The sequence below is a fragment of the Pezoporus occidentalis genome, unplaced genomic scaffold, assembly GCF_034315485.1.
Source record: "Pezoporus occidentalis ecotype Australia unplaced genomic scaffold, CSIRO_AGI_Poc_V1 ctg33, whole genome shotgun sequence".
Classification (NCBI taxonomy): Eukaryota; Metazoa; Chordata; class Aves; order Psittaciformes; family Psittacidae; genus Pezoporus; species Pezoporus occidentalis.
The window spans coordinates 5092903-5105861 of record NW_026915268.1 but is presented as its reverse complement, the minus strand read 5'-3'; the positions used below and the strand labels follow the sequence as shown (position 1 = coordinate 5105861).

At 36.9% G+C, this 12959-nt stretch overlaps 1 protein-coding gene and 1 long non-coding RNA gene across 3 annotated transcripts in view; both read right to left on the bottom strand.

Annotated features, from left to right (window-relative positions):
• RANBP17 (RAN binding protein 17) overlaps nucleotides 1–12959 on the bottom strand; it is a 156301-nt gene that overhangs the window by 105536 nt on the left and 37806 nt on the right. The window lies entirely within an intron of this gene.
• On the bottom strand, nucleotides 2036–4871 carry LOC134169027 (uncharacterized). Its single transcript, XR_009966728.1, has 2 exons — nucleotides 4513–4871; nucleotides 2036–2482 (listed from the first exon to the last, which is right to left on the bottom strand). It is a non-coding gene; the product is annotated as an uncharacterized LOC134169027 (long non-coding RNA).

Genomic DNA, 12959 nt, shown 5'->3' with positions numbered 1-12959 from the left:
AATGATTTATGTTTAGTTTGACCCCATCTCTGAGGAAAAGAAAGTGAGTTTTCCCTCATTTGAAAAGCATTCAAGAGTCTTGAATCATTTCAACTTTTCTGAAACTGTATTTTGCAGAAAGAAGTTATTCTTCCTCACATCTCAAAACTATTTCTATGCCAAGAATTTGTGCATCACTTGAACATTTTGAAAATGGAACTTTTTTCCAGAGAAGAATTCATTATGAGCATTACAAAACTGTTGAAACTGTTTAAGTTGTATATTCTAATTAGTTTGGCAGAGCTAATACAAATTACGTTTACGGACTAACAATAATAAAATTGAAGTACTAGTTAAATAACTAAAATAATTAAAGGAATCATTTTTAGTCTGGCATAATTAGCTAATTCACTTTACAAGCATTTATTAAAATGAATTCACGTTATATTCCATAGGTAGTTACACAATAGTGTTTCTACAGGAAAAATATAATGAACCAAACTCTTTGTAGCCAGCCCTCCACAATTAAAACGAAGACTCCCCAAGTAATATCAATCTAGGATAGACTAATTAAGTTTGGTTTGATAACCATTCATTTCTCCTATTGCCTCTGAGCAAATTGTTTATTAGAGAAAGTTATTTTACACAAATCAAATCAAACTGGGTAAACCATTATATTTGAGAGAAACCTTAGCCATCAGTCAATTAATCCATCATTTTCTCCAGACACTTTTGTTTAACGAGCAGATCATATTATCAACAATTTAGATATCCTATGATTCAATTAGGACAGAAAATTTATTGACAGCTTCTCTAATACTTTTGTTATGAATAAATATTAAATGTTCTCCACTTTTGATGAGCAAACTAAATGCAATCATGTGTTAAATCTAATTGCAAAAACCTGAGCGATACCACCAAAGGAAATGTTTTTAAAAATAGTTTAAACTAAAATAATGATTAAAAAAAAATCAAATATATCTAAAAAACAAGAAACAAGCGAACAAGATATTTGATTTCCACTTGCCAACTAAATAAAAACATATGCAGAAGAACTGAAACATACACATAAGAATATTACCAAGTATGTATTGAGACTTGACATAAATGGCTTCACACAGCATTCTAGAAGACAAAGGGCACCGTTATGTAAAACTGGTATTACCACAACACAAAGTTAGTGACTTCTGCAACTACATGAAACAATTGCTTAAAAGTTAATAGAAACAGATTCTCCAAACCTAATATGAAGATATTTGCTGTCAGGAATCATGTCTATTATAAAAACAATTTGTGAGATGTTTATAATTATAGCTGTCTCAAACTGAAGAAAAGAATATTGCCTAACAAAGATGACTCCCAGAATATTCAAACCTCTTGACAGACAGCTCTCTCTGAAGAAATAAGATACTGACTCATTTACAACTGAGCTAGCCAATTCATGATGAAAGGACCAGAGGACAATGGAAAAGCTCCATCTAAACTAATGTCCATTAAAGAGATAATGGAATTACGCAAACTCCTATCAATATATTAGAACATCATTATTACTTCAAAGTATTTTTCCTTGAGACAAGGAGGTTGCTTTTGTAATGAGGGGGACTGTAAGTAGGTTTAGAGCTGCACAGGAAAAAGTACTGCAGCTGCATACCAATTTAAAAAGAGCACACATGCACACAGCCTCTCAGCACCTGAACAGTAAAAACTGCCCTAACAGGGAATAAAAGAACGAGAAGCTCTTCTTCAGGTTTTCCACGTGAACATTCTATTCCTAAGAAGCAAACAAGTTTTTGTATGTAGATTCTGTATCAGCAACATGCTGTGAGCACTGCTTAACTTGGGATGCTCTCACTGTATATATCCTACTTATAAAAATAACTTAAACACATGCTTATGGTCAAACATCTATTAAATACAACAAAGCCATCATTTTCTCTCCTATCCTGACCTCCTGTTTGGACTGGTATATAATAATGTATTGTGGTTTACAGATATTGCCTCTACTTCTTTGAGAACTGAAATCACATTGTGAATTTATGCCAAATATAAGCAAAAGAAAGGTCAAGTGCACTTTATTAAAAAGCATGTTTTTCCAAAACCCCTGGCAAAAGTGATTTCACATCAGGTCACTTGCTGCCTCTCCGTAATTGCACACTCTACATCAATGATTTCACTGTTACCTATTAAGAGGTCCAAAAGCTATCATTCAGAAATATGGAATATTACTATTATTTTATGTTCTGAAACTTGAATTGTCAGCTACATATCAGTACATTAACTTACAGCAAATACACTGTTTTACAGAACTCAACAGGACTCCTCATGTATTTAAAAGCTTTTATAATACAAAAGCCTGATGCATCAGTGCTGTATCAGGCTTTATAGAAAACGGGCCTCTCACAGGTTTTTTTGTGGCAATAGCTGCTCAGCATCCAACAGGAAGAACTGCACACGTTCTATCCATGTAACTCCCAAATTAAGATGTCTTGCTTTAACTGGTAACCTGTAATGCAAACTACAAAGAAAGTTGTAAAATGAGTGAATGTACTTAAAACTTCTTTTCTGACAGCTGCACATGTGCCTGGGAACAGTAGTACAATATAAGTAAAAGCAACTTAATTTTCACAAGACTGCTACCAAGAAAGCCACATATACACTAACTCCACTTGCTTTCTTGCATGGACACTAGCAATTATGCAGTCAGAACCAAAAGCCAACCCTAAAAACAAGAAACAGCAATAACTACGCAGCCCCACAAACAGCAATGTTGATGGAAGCAAGAAAGAAAAAAGGCAGAATTACCTTTTCAGCAGTAGAGTGGTGTTATATCAACTTAAGTGGACCATGAAACTGAACTGTCAAACTTCATTAAGTGTGATCCCTGGAGCTGTGACATCTACATCGATTCCCCTTCCAACAGATCCTATTTCTACCACAGGCACATTCTGAGCACAAAATGAGCTTTTTAGTCAAATGAGACAACTTACAGCACCCAGAACTCCCTGTAGTACAAGGTCCTCTTATGTATCTCACTGCACTTGCAAACACAGCCTATTACTTTTAAGAACAGGGGTTCACCCCCTTCTCCTCCTTTAGTAAACATATTTACAAGACTAAACTTAAACCCTGACTGCTGCACGCATGACAAGACTATTTAAAGCAAAGTACATCCAGCACCATTTCACCGAGTGTTAGACATAAATGAGCTCAGAAAACGAGGACACACAGGAAGTAAATGTGCATTTGGACTATGCATCTCACAGATTCCTTTTACTGGTAACTAATTATTCTTTTTTTCTGAATGATAATTCAGATGGATATTCATACAATGAGAAAACCCAAGTAATAAACCCAGAAATTCGTATTTATGCTACAGAAACCTTTGGGTAGCTGCTCAGCAGATGAGAAGAATGAAGAAACTTTTCTGTGTGGATACAAATGTAGATTTCTCTCTGTAAAAATACACTGGGTTAAATGAATCAGGCTATCATTTTGATAGCATCTGAGAAGTTTTAACACTGCCTGTTACCTCTTCAGCAATCTCAGATAACCAAGCCCTGAGAAGTCTCTCCCAACAGCTCAGCATTCAAATGCTGACAAACCCTGCTCACGCAAAAATTCACATACTCATAATCTCCAGAAGCAGCATGTTTCTACCTTCCTAAACCGAGAATCAGTTACCACATTTTGCTGCAACATGCTACGTCTAGAAGGCAAAGCAATGAATACTGATGAAAGATGGCACAGGCTATAGCACACATTTAGAGGGGTGTGAAGATCTGGGTCCTTCTGAGGATGTTACAACATTGCTGAAGGATGCTACAACATTGCTGAAGGATGCTAACACCTTCTTGTCACGGTAACAGACCATTATGTCTTTTCCTCTTTCAGAACCTATCTTTGAAATCTCATGGTAACAAATAGGAGCACACAGAGAAGCTTCCATCTTTGAATGCCTCATGGCTGGAAGGCAGAAGTACCAGTCCCCAGTAAATAAGGGGAACCGAACTTAATTTTGCTTTCTGACCTTGTCATGCCACATTAGACAGGTGAAAACACATCCATCTCCATCCTAAAACACCTATTACAATCAATACTGCCCAAAATGGCTCTGTCAGGGCTTAGCTACCAACCATCGCTGACGTGAGTTTTCAGGAAAAGCAGTGGGATGCTTCAAACTTCAGGTCTCAGATGGCAAAACTTTTCTGATTAAAGACAGGGGAAAGAATAATCTGCCATCTGAGAGAGCAATCAAAGAAATACAAGTTCAAGACCTAAATGTCCATGCTAAAGCACTACAAGTGAGCACACACGGAGATATTTCAAGAGTATGGAAGCTCTGAAAAAAGATATATTTGACTGAATATCTTACATACTAATCTAACTGGCTTTCTGCACAATTATGGTGTTGGCAAAGCTAACTGGAGTATAATTTAACAATTAACAACTGTATTAAGGTTTAAATACTCTCATTCTGTCCTGTAGCTTTTATGCAAGAAAAGTTAAATGCTTATGCAAGAAGTCAACACTTACCTATAACTAAGCCTTCTCACTAGAAACTTAAGACTGTTTTTCAAATACAGCATCCAACCCAAGAAGTTTGGAAATAATTACACATATTTACTCTCACACACACTTTATACATTCATATTATACCAGCAACGTAGGTTTTAAAAATTAACTTTGCTTGATTCTCTTTGTCTCCCAACTCACTCAGTTCCACATGGGACAAACGATAATAAAGCTCCTGGATGACAGCACTGCCCACTGTAGTGAATTTTATGCCTATATTAAGAAAATTCCTCCAAACGAAGTATGTTCGATGTCTGGTTTTAGTAACTGTTACTAGGATCAACACACCTCCTGCTACTTGGGAATAAAACCAGGAGTTGGGAACACAACTGAGTCCTGGAGATCCCAGCTGAGCCACGGGAGGGTAAACTTCATCATGCAGCAGCTGACCATTCAAGTTTTGTAACAAAACAATACTCCCAGACACTGTATCCCACTCCCAGACTATACATGGGTATACAGTCACATTCTTATTTTCCTATTTGTTGTAAGGATCCATTGTCTCTTGCTGTACGCTTGACTACAAACTCTTAGGAACAATAACTGCATTTTCACTATGGCTGGTTACAACCCTTGTTAAAGCAAAGTGTGTTTCTACACACCTCAAAACAGGGCTGACACACATGCACACTAGTGATTTGGTACCTCAGCATGACCAAGGCTTGCAGCTCCTACTGAAATACAAGCAATTGATCACTGTAATAACCTTGGACCACTTCAGAAACTCAATGCTTCCATTACTCCTCATCCAAACACTGCCTACCTGGCCTAGTCAGAATAAATCCTGTTATGGAAAATCTTAAATTCTACACAAAAAAAAAACCTTCCACAAAACCCTAGGATTATGAATGAGTTATTTCAAATGTCACTTTATAGTCACTGAATCACACAAGGAATTCATTGTGACAGTAGCAGGAGAAACTGAGTGCAAGCAAGCGGGGAGAGAAAGGTGTAAGCAAGAATGTGAGAACTGAAGTGGACAAGAGTACATGAGTGGGCTTGAAGTATCCCCAGAGGATGATACAGAACTCCTTCGGGAGCTGCAGTTCTATCTCCATTGAGTCTTTGGGATTAAAATGGGTGACCAATGGGCCTAAATTCATGCTAAAATTTAGAAAATTAATTCAATTTTCTAAATTAGAAGCTTTTCTTGTAGCTGGAGAAAGTAACACTTTGGGCATATTCTGTGAGTGCTGGTTGTACAGTAAAGCCACCAGTTCTGACAAGAGAGATTGCTAAATTCTCAAAGTCCAAATTCACTGTTTTTTCTCTTCTTTTAAGATCAAGAGATTATGAATTGTTTTGCTACAGCTCCTAAAATCCCTAATGTCTCCTTTATCTCTGTTTGTCTGGAGACCTTCGTCACTTTTTGCCAGCTGATGTCTGTTGATGCGGTTTTCCTTCCTTCCCTGTTTCTTCTCAGCACAACACAAAATAAGTGTGCATTATTACAGATGTCCTATTGCCCACCCAACCACCTCCACAATGGTACTTTAGAAGCTGTCAATCTGTCTCTGGAGTTGAATAGTGCAGTGCAGCTCCTGGGTTTTAAATGCTTAAATATAAAAGAAGGCCTATTTGAAATATGAAAAGTGTATGATTCATGAAATAAGGAAACAGTAACTTGATCATAACAAATATATTTGACCTTTAAAGCAGTAACAACAAACATTAAAAACACTCAAGTTCTCCTTTGCTGCCAAGTTTATTTTCCTCATAAGTTGTGCCCCATTATGCTACAATAATCCTTCATTATTCCAGTACAATAATGCACAGTCTATCGTCTACCTATAGTTGTCTGGTGTCTATTTAGTTTTATAGCAAGCAAGCAATTTGAGAATATGGTAATAAAGCCTCAATCACAGTAATGATGTATGATGGGCTGTAATTTCTGTGTGCTAATGGTTTACAAACAGTATCACAATGATGACGGGAATCTCATTGATTCATTATATGAGTGCAATAATATCAAAATGACTTAATATAGATCACTATTTACTCATGCACATACTGATAACAACCTCTATATATTTCTATATACAGATATATAGAAATAAAATTAGTATTAGTCTTTCACATAAAAGTTCACACGGCACAAAACATTTTGTGTTGAGTTTCCTAAATCAATGTTTAAAGTTGAAATTACTGCATTGAACGGGTTCTTTGAAAAGCAACCCATTGATTTTAATATGCTTGAAGCAATCAATTACTCCCTGTCCTCTTTATTCCAAACTGTAATGAAAACTAAACTGCGTTGTCTTGAAAACTAAATGTGAAGATGATCATAAACAGAATTTAAACTCCATGGATTATTCATATCTACCCATTTAGATTTGCCATTTCCATTATGAGTACATTTGCCATGAGCATTTAATGGACATCTAAAAGGGAATTCATTAAAGCAGGAGCTGTTGGCAGCACTTATGGGCTTCAGACTGCTTTATGTTTGCCTTTAATAGCTCACTATTATAAAAGTGATATATTGTGTTCATCCCATTAGTAGTTTGTAGAAAGGTCTGTAAGACATAACAAATCCTTTTGAGTATTGTCAAAATCAAAACTAAATCACAGGGTATTTTTTTTCAAGCAGCAAATTACGACCCCAACAATGTAGCATTTTAGGTCATCTAAACTTTGATGATCTTAACCAAGTATGAATTTAATGACCTTACAGTTTGGTTGTTTTTTTTTTAATGAAACACACGTGAATTATTAATGCTGTCTCATAGGCACAGATTTTTAAAAACCTGTCATAACTATTAAGGTTAAGCATGCTTAAAAATGAAACACGTTCTCTCAAAAGTATTTTCTCACTTGTTTTGGCCCAAAGTAGTGTCATGGCAAGTAGGAAAATGTCACCAACTTGTAGGTGATGACTCAGAGGAGCAAGCAACCTCCACCTACCCCCCTGCTTCCCTTCCCCCGGCCCTCCAGAGATGAACACAAGGAATATATTTGCACAAGGTACTTGCTTGTTGGCAAGTGAAGAAAGCAAAAGGCAAACTAGAACAAAGTTGAATTGCTAAGAGCAATTCAAGGTTTGTGATAGAAACGCCCCTACATATCATACCTCAGTTCTGCCTGACAGTTCTGTATGCCTCTAGAAATAACATTATACAGTTTATCATCTAAGTGTATTCAAGCTGGTAGTATGAAAGTGTTCCTGTGATTAAATCTTTATAGAATACAAACCAAACAAGTATTTGATTATTCACTGCTTGTTCACCAGCACCACTATCACCACCAGCCCAACACACTGAACACAACTGTTAACTCGTGCTCCCTCTGCTGACTTTCTAGTCTTAAAACACATGGTATCTTTCCCAATAGAAGCTATTTATTTGTAAAGAAAATGGTGGCTTTCCCAACACCAACAATTAAAACTCTCTCATTTTAAAAGGATTATCACTTATAGCAGTAATAATATGAATGATAATTTTTCTGTCTGATTCTAGATATTTACTTTGCAAAATACAAACTTCATTTAAATCCCAGCTGTTTAGGAGAACACCTTTCCTCCTTAGCTTCAAAGGACACTGGCGGCTTTGCAAAGTGGTCCTGGTACTATACTACGTTTAGTCACAGCGCCATGACACTCAGAAATCACTTACACAGAAGAGCTGTATAAACTACAGTCAGTTGCAAAGCCTGTGTAGTTAGGACAATTCTCTCACATGATGATGACTATTGCCATACTTTGGGCAAGAAACTCCTCTAAAATATGATGATGTTGAGGAAAAAAGCAGCATTTATCACCTATTAAGGAAGTCCAAAAGTGACTGACACAGAGCAAATGCAAAATCATTTAGAAATCATTCACATTTAGAAATTCTTGGTTAGCATGAGAATAATGAAGTGGTTAGTATTAACAGAGAACCCAGAAAAGCAACTGGCCATTCTCATTTCACTGCATCTGAATTTCCAACAACGATGAATTACAGTAATTTGAAGGATGGTAAGTTAACAAACCTCCCTCTGATTCAAGACGCTACAAACAGTAATATACCAACAGAGGCAAGGGAAAGATAAGAGATACCTGTAACTATGAGATAGCTAGCTAGAAGGAAACATAACTGCTAGTGAATTATTTCCTCTGTGGCTATTCTAAAACCCCTTCCCTGGCCTAGGAACAAGTAATTGACTTTGGTGAGTTGGCGTGTGATTATTTCAGATAAATGCTCATGAAATCAGTATTCTTTCATAATTTAAGGGATGTGTTTGTTTCAGCATGTAATTAGTTTGAAATTTTTTATAACTTCCAAGAACATGTGGAAGCCTAAAATGATGGGATACATATACAGGAGCTCCTTGGGTCTGTATTAGACCATCATAAAACCACCATCTGGGACTTGGGTCTCTGTTACAAAAGATGGCATTTTCATTACAGCATCAGGAAGCAGTACTTCTTTTTTTCATGTGGAAGAACAGTAGTTATGGAATGACTCTCACAAAGTCTTTGAAGACCCTCATTTGGATGTGTAGCTGAACATGGGGAACAACATATGTGGAAAAGAATGATGTACGTGCACTGCAACTACTGCAAGTGCTGGAATCTCTAGTTCATAGAAACTTACCAGTGAACTCCTTTTTCTTTTCTGCAAGGAAATTATAAATTATCACAGATTCTACTTGGAAAATTATCCAATGTCCTATATACCCAAGATCATGGATAGCACAACCAGAAAAAAGTAAATTATAATTTTCAATCCTGCCCTCATTTGAAATCATCTATTTCATTACATGTTACAAGCATCTTAAGAATGAGTCTCCTTAGTCAAAGTTACAGAACCCAATATTCTCTTCGAAGAGCAAGCAGAAGTCTATGTGTTTAATGAAGGCCTTGGGAATTCCAGAACTTCAACATTTTTATACTGTAAATGTCTTCAAAATGGTTGATAAGAGATGTGAAAGGGTTTCCAGCCTAAGCAGTGTGGCCTTGCAAAAATAAGCTCGTATCAATGCCTTGAAAAACCTCTGGAGAAACAGACTTCTTCAAAATGTCCATACCAACCCTACTATAGATTCCTAAAGTGAAGTTGCTCATCTCCCATTGCTTAAATAATCCTCACTGGCTTATGTTGCTTGAATGAAAAGAACATTTAAAGACATTGAGCATGGATCTTTATGAATGGTGCTGGATCTGAAGGTGACAAGCCAAATTTTCCCTAAGGAGGAGAATGAACCAAGACAGGCTGGTTTGCCACAAGACCTCCCCCAGAACGATGCCAATCTTCTGTGCAACACAAAAAGGAAATAGTACAGAAACAATGCATTCATTTTCCTTTTCCTAAAGAGAAGGACCATATATGGGTAGCCTCTACCACCATGCCTTGTATGCTCTTTTGATTGTGACCACCAAAACCAAACACAAAGAAAAAATATTTCTATATCCATATATTTTTAAAGTATTTTCCTAGTTAAACTTGAAATTTCTTAAACTTTAAGACAATAAAATATCTGGTTTATCTAAGAAAACGTTACTGCTTTTCCTAATGGAACAATAAAATGGAATGAAAAGTGCAAATGCTCCAGATAATGGAAAAAAAGAAATAATCCCATTTTAACATCCAGTCAGCCTGCCCACCTTCACTCATCCATTCCAGAATGCTGCTGGGCTAAAAAACTCTCAGACCAACTCCATGTAACTGTCTTGGTCTTTCAAGTCTCCAAGTCAGGTCAACTTCTGTCTCTAGTTTCTGCTCCACGTTTTGAAGGGCAGGCAGTATGCCTCCCAAATCTTCACACAAAGAAGCCTAAGAAACTTCAGATAATGCTGGTTGCCTTAAGTTTCTGAACCTACTAGATCAATCGCATAGAAGATAAGGCCTTAGATAGTATCTCAAAGAAAGTTGATAAAATTTCTCAGAATTAGTAGAATTCTTCCTATCTATAAGCAAATATATTTGCTAAAGGAAAGGTTATTTCTGAGTTCATACTTAAGTATCTTAAGAAAAAGAAACAGTTCTGTTCTAATGAATAATTACACATTTTCTACATTCAAATTTATCACAAAAACAAATCTGACTTCAGAGTGACTCAACATCTTAATTTCACCCCACTTTCAGGACAGTTAAGGCTATGGAAAAAAAGACAAACATCTGTATCCTACTTTTCTGGTGAATGACTCTGCTGCTTAATCTCAGTAAACATTTCCAATGAGCACTGAAGCAAGAGCAACTCTAAAAAGGATGAGAAAAATAGGTTTAAAAGATCCATTTAAAATTCAGATATCCACAGAAGTCACAATTTCTCTGCAGTGACCTTTGTTTTTCTCTTCTGCATCATTTCATTGATTACTTTGAATGACAAGAACAGAAGAAATTCAGATTCTGAACTCCTGCACTTACTATAGAAAAAGTAAAGCTTAAAATAGTAACTAAGAAAAAACTCACCAAAGCAACTGACTTAAATGAAAGGATCCCACCAGTATATTGAAGGAACCTGCACTTAATTGATGTTTGAATAGACATTTTGATCTGCTGGTTTCATGTGTTCTTAGCCCAAGAAATCCATTGTCTCAGAAAAGTATGCTCCAGGGATTCCACATGTCCACCATTTCATCAAAAGAGGGACTAAGTGGAGGAGGCAGAAGAATTCAAATTAAGTTAAACCTTTTTGCCACAGAGATACTTCAATTAGAGCATGAACCTTTAAATCTCAACTGAGAAAGGGAAATTCCCATGCAGAGAATTAGTGATCAGCTGATCACCAACTATCAAACAAGTTTATTTATCATCTCCTATTCCTATTACAAATTAACAACCAGTGTTTCTTCAGTGTCTTTAGGCCTCTTCAATTAACCTGAAACATAAGAGTTAGGCAGACCAGTATAAAAATATTCTCAATATTTTTTAAAGCCCTTAAAGACTGCTCTGGGTAGCAATGAAGGGCTAGCAAATACCCTCCTTAGAGCTAATAACTAGTAAGTCCTCGAGACCAAAAGGCCACAGCTGACCTGCTAGTCATCAGGAAGCAATGCTGCTGAAAGCACTGGAAACACAGATACAAATTCTGAACCTCACTGTATCTGAAGTTTGATTTATTTGACATTAGTATACACAAGGTAGGTAGGTAATAAATTATAAAGAACAAAACTGGACTGTCCATTAATGGAATATGGCAGGAGCAAGCTAAAACCTCCTAACATCAACAGCAGAGACAGCAAGTAATACCTTGTGGTTCAACTCATTTTTCTGTATTTGCCAACAAATTTCACTAAACTCAGCTTTGCCTGGAACATCTTAATTCACGATGGTATCTCTGTAATTTGCTAAAAGCACTGGGGAAAGAGAGTGCAGGCATTATCCAAACGTTTGGATGAGCCACGAACTGACACAAATAAGGGCAGGGGTACATGCTGGAAGCAAAATGCAGTTTCTACAGAGGTTTCTGTGCAAACCTTTCTTGGTATTTACTTTCATACAGATGCAGAAGGAAGGACACAGGTATGACACCTCATTCGAGAGGAAACCTTTTACTTTAATTCATCATGAAGCATCTTACAATGATGTGGATGTTTTCCTTACTATGATAATCTCAGAGTATCAAGGCCATTTACATCAGGCATGTGAAGCCAAGGGCAGTCCAAACAGGCAAAAAAACCCCACCAAACAAAAAAACCCCTCCTTGATTCAGAAATCTGATGACTTCATCAATCTGGAAAGTTTCCAGATCATAGGACCTGCAAAACAGAGGAAGTAGCTGAAGCCTCATTTGTATCTCAAACCCCAAAAGGTTTCTTATGCTATATCCTGGATATGACTGCTACTGCTCTGCAGGAAATAGTCCTCAGCAATCAGTTTCATTGACTTTATCTCCTCTAGAGTGGAAGTGATGTATTGCTGGTTAGCCTGCGTGGTTAAGTGACAACAGCTTGATGAAAAGAGACAAAGCTTTCTGTACATGCTGCTCCACAAATGCTTGCTGTCTTCAGCTTTAAAGGATCAAGTCAACACTGATCTTTCAATACAAATACTTGGAAATAAGTCTAAAAAGCAAAAAAAAAAAAAAAAACCCAACCAAAACCCCCAAAACAACAAAACCAAAAAAAAAAAACCAAAAAGAAAACCAAACCAACCAACCAACAAACCCAAACCAACCCACCATCATAATGCAAACTATCGAATCCTGTTTAACTAAAAAAAAAAAACAGAGTAGTGTCCTGGGTTCAGCAGTAGCAGTCATTTTTCTCCTTGGTAGCTGGTGCAGTGCTGTGTTTTGACTTTCGGCCTGGGAACAGAGCTGATAACACTGATGTTTTGGTCTGGCCAAGGACTTTGTGAGCCTCATGCTCTGCCAGGGAGGAGGGGAAGCCGGGAGGAAGCAGAGACAGGACACCTGACCCAAACTGACGAAAGAGGTATTCCATACCACAGCACGTCATGGCCAGGATGTAACTGGGAGCTAGC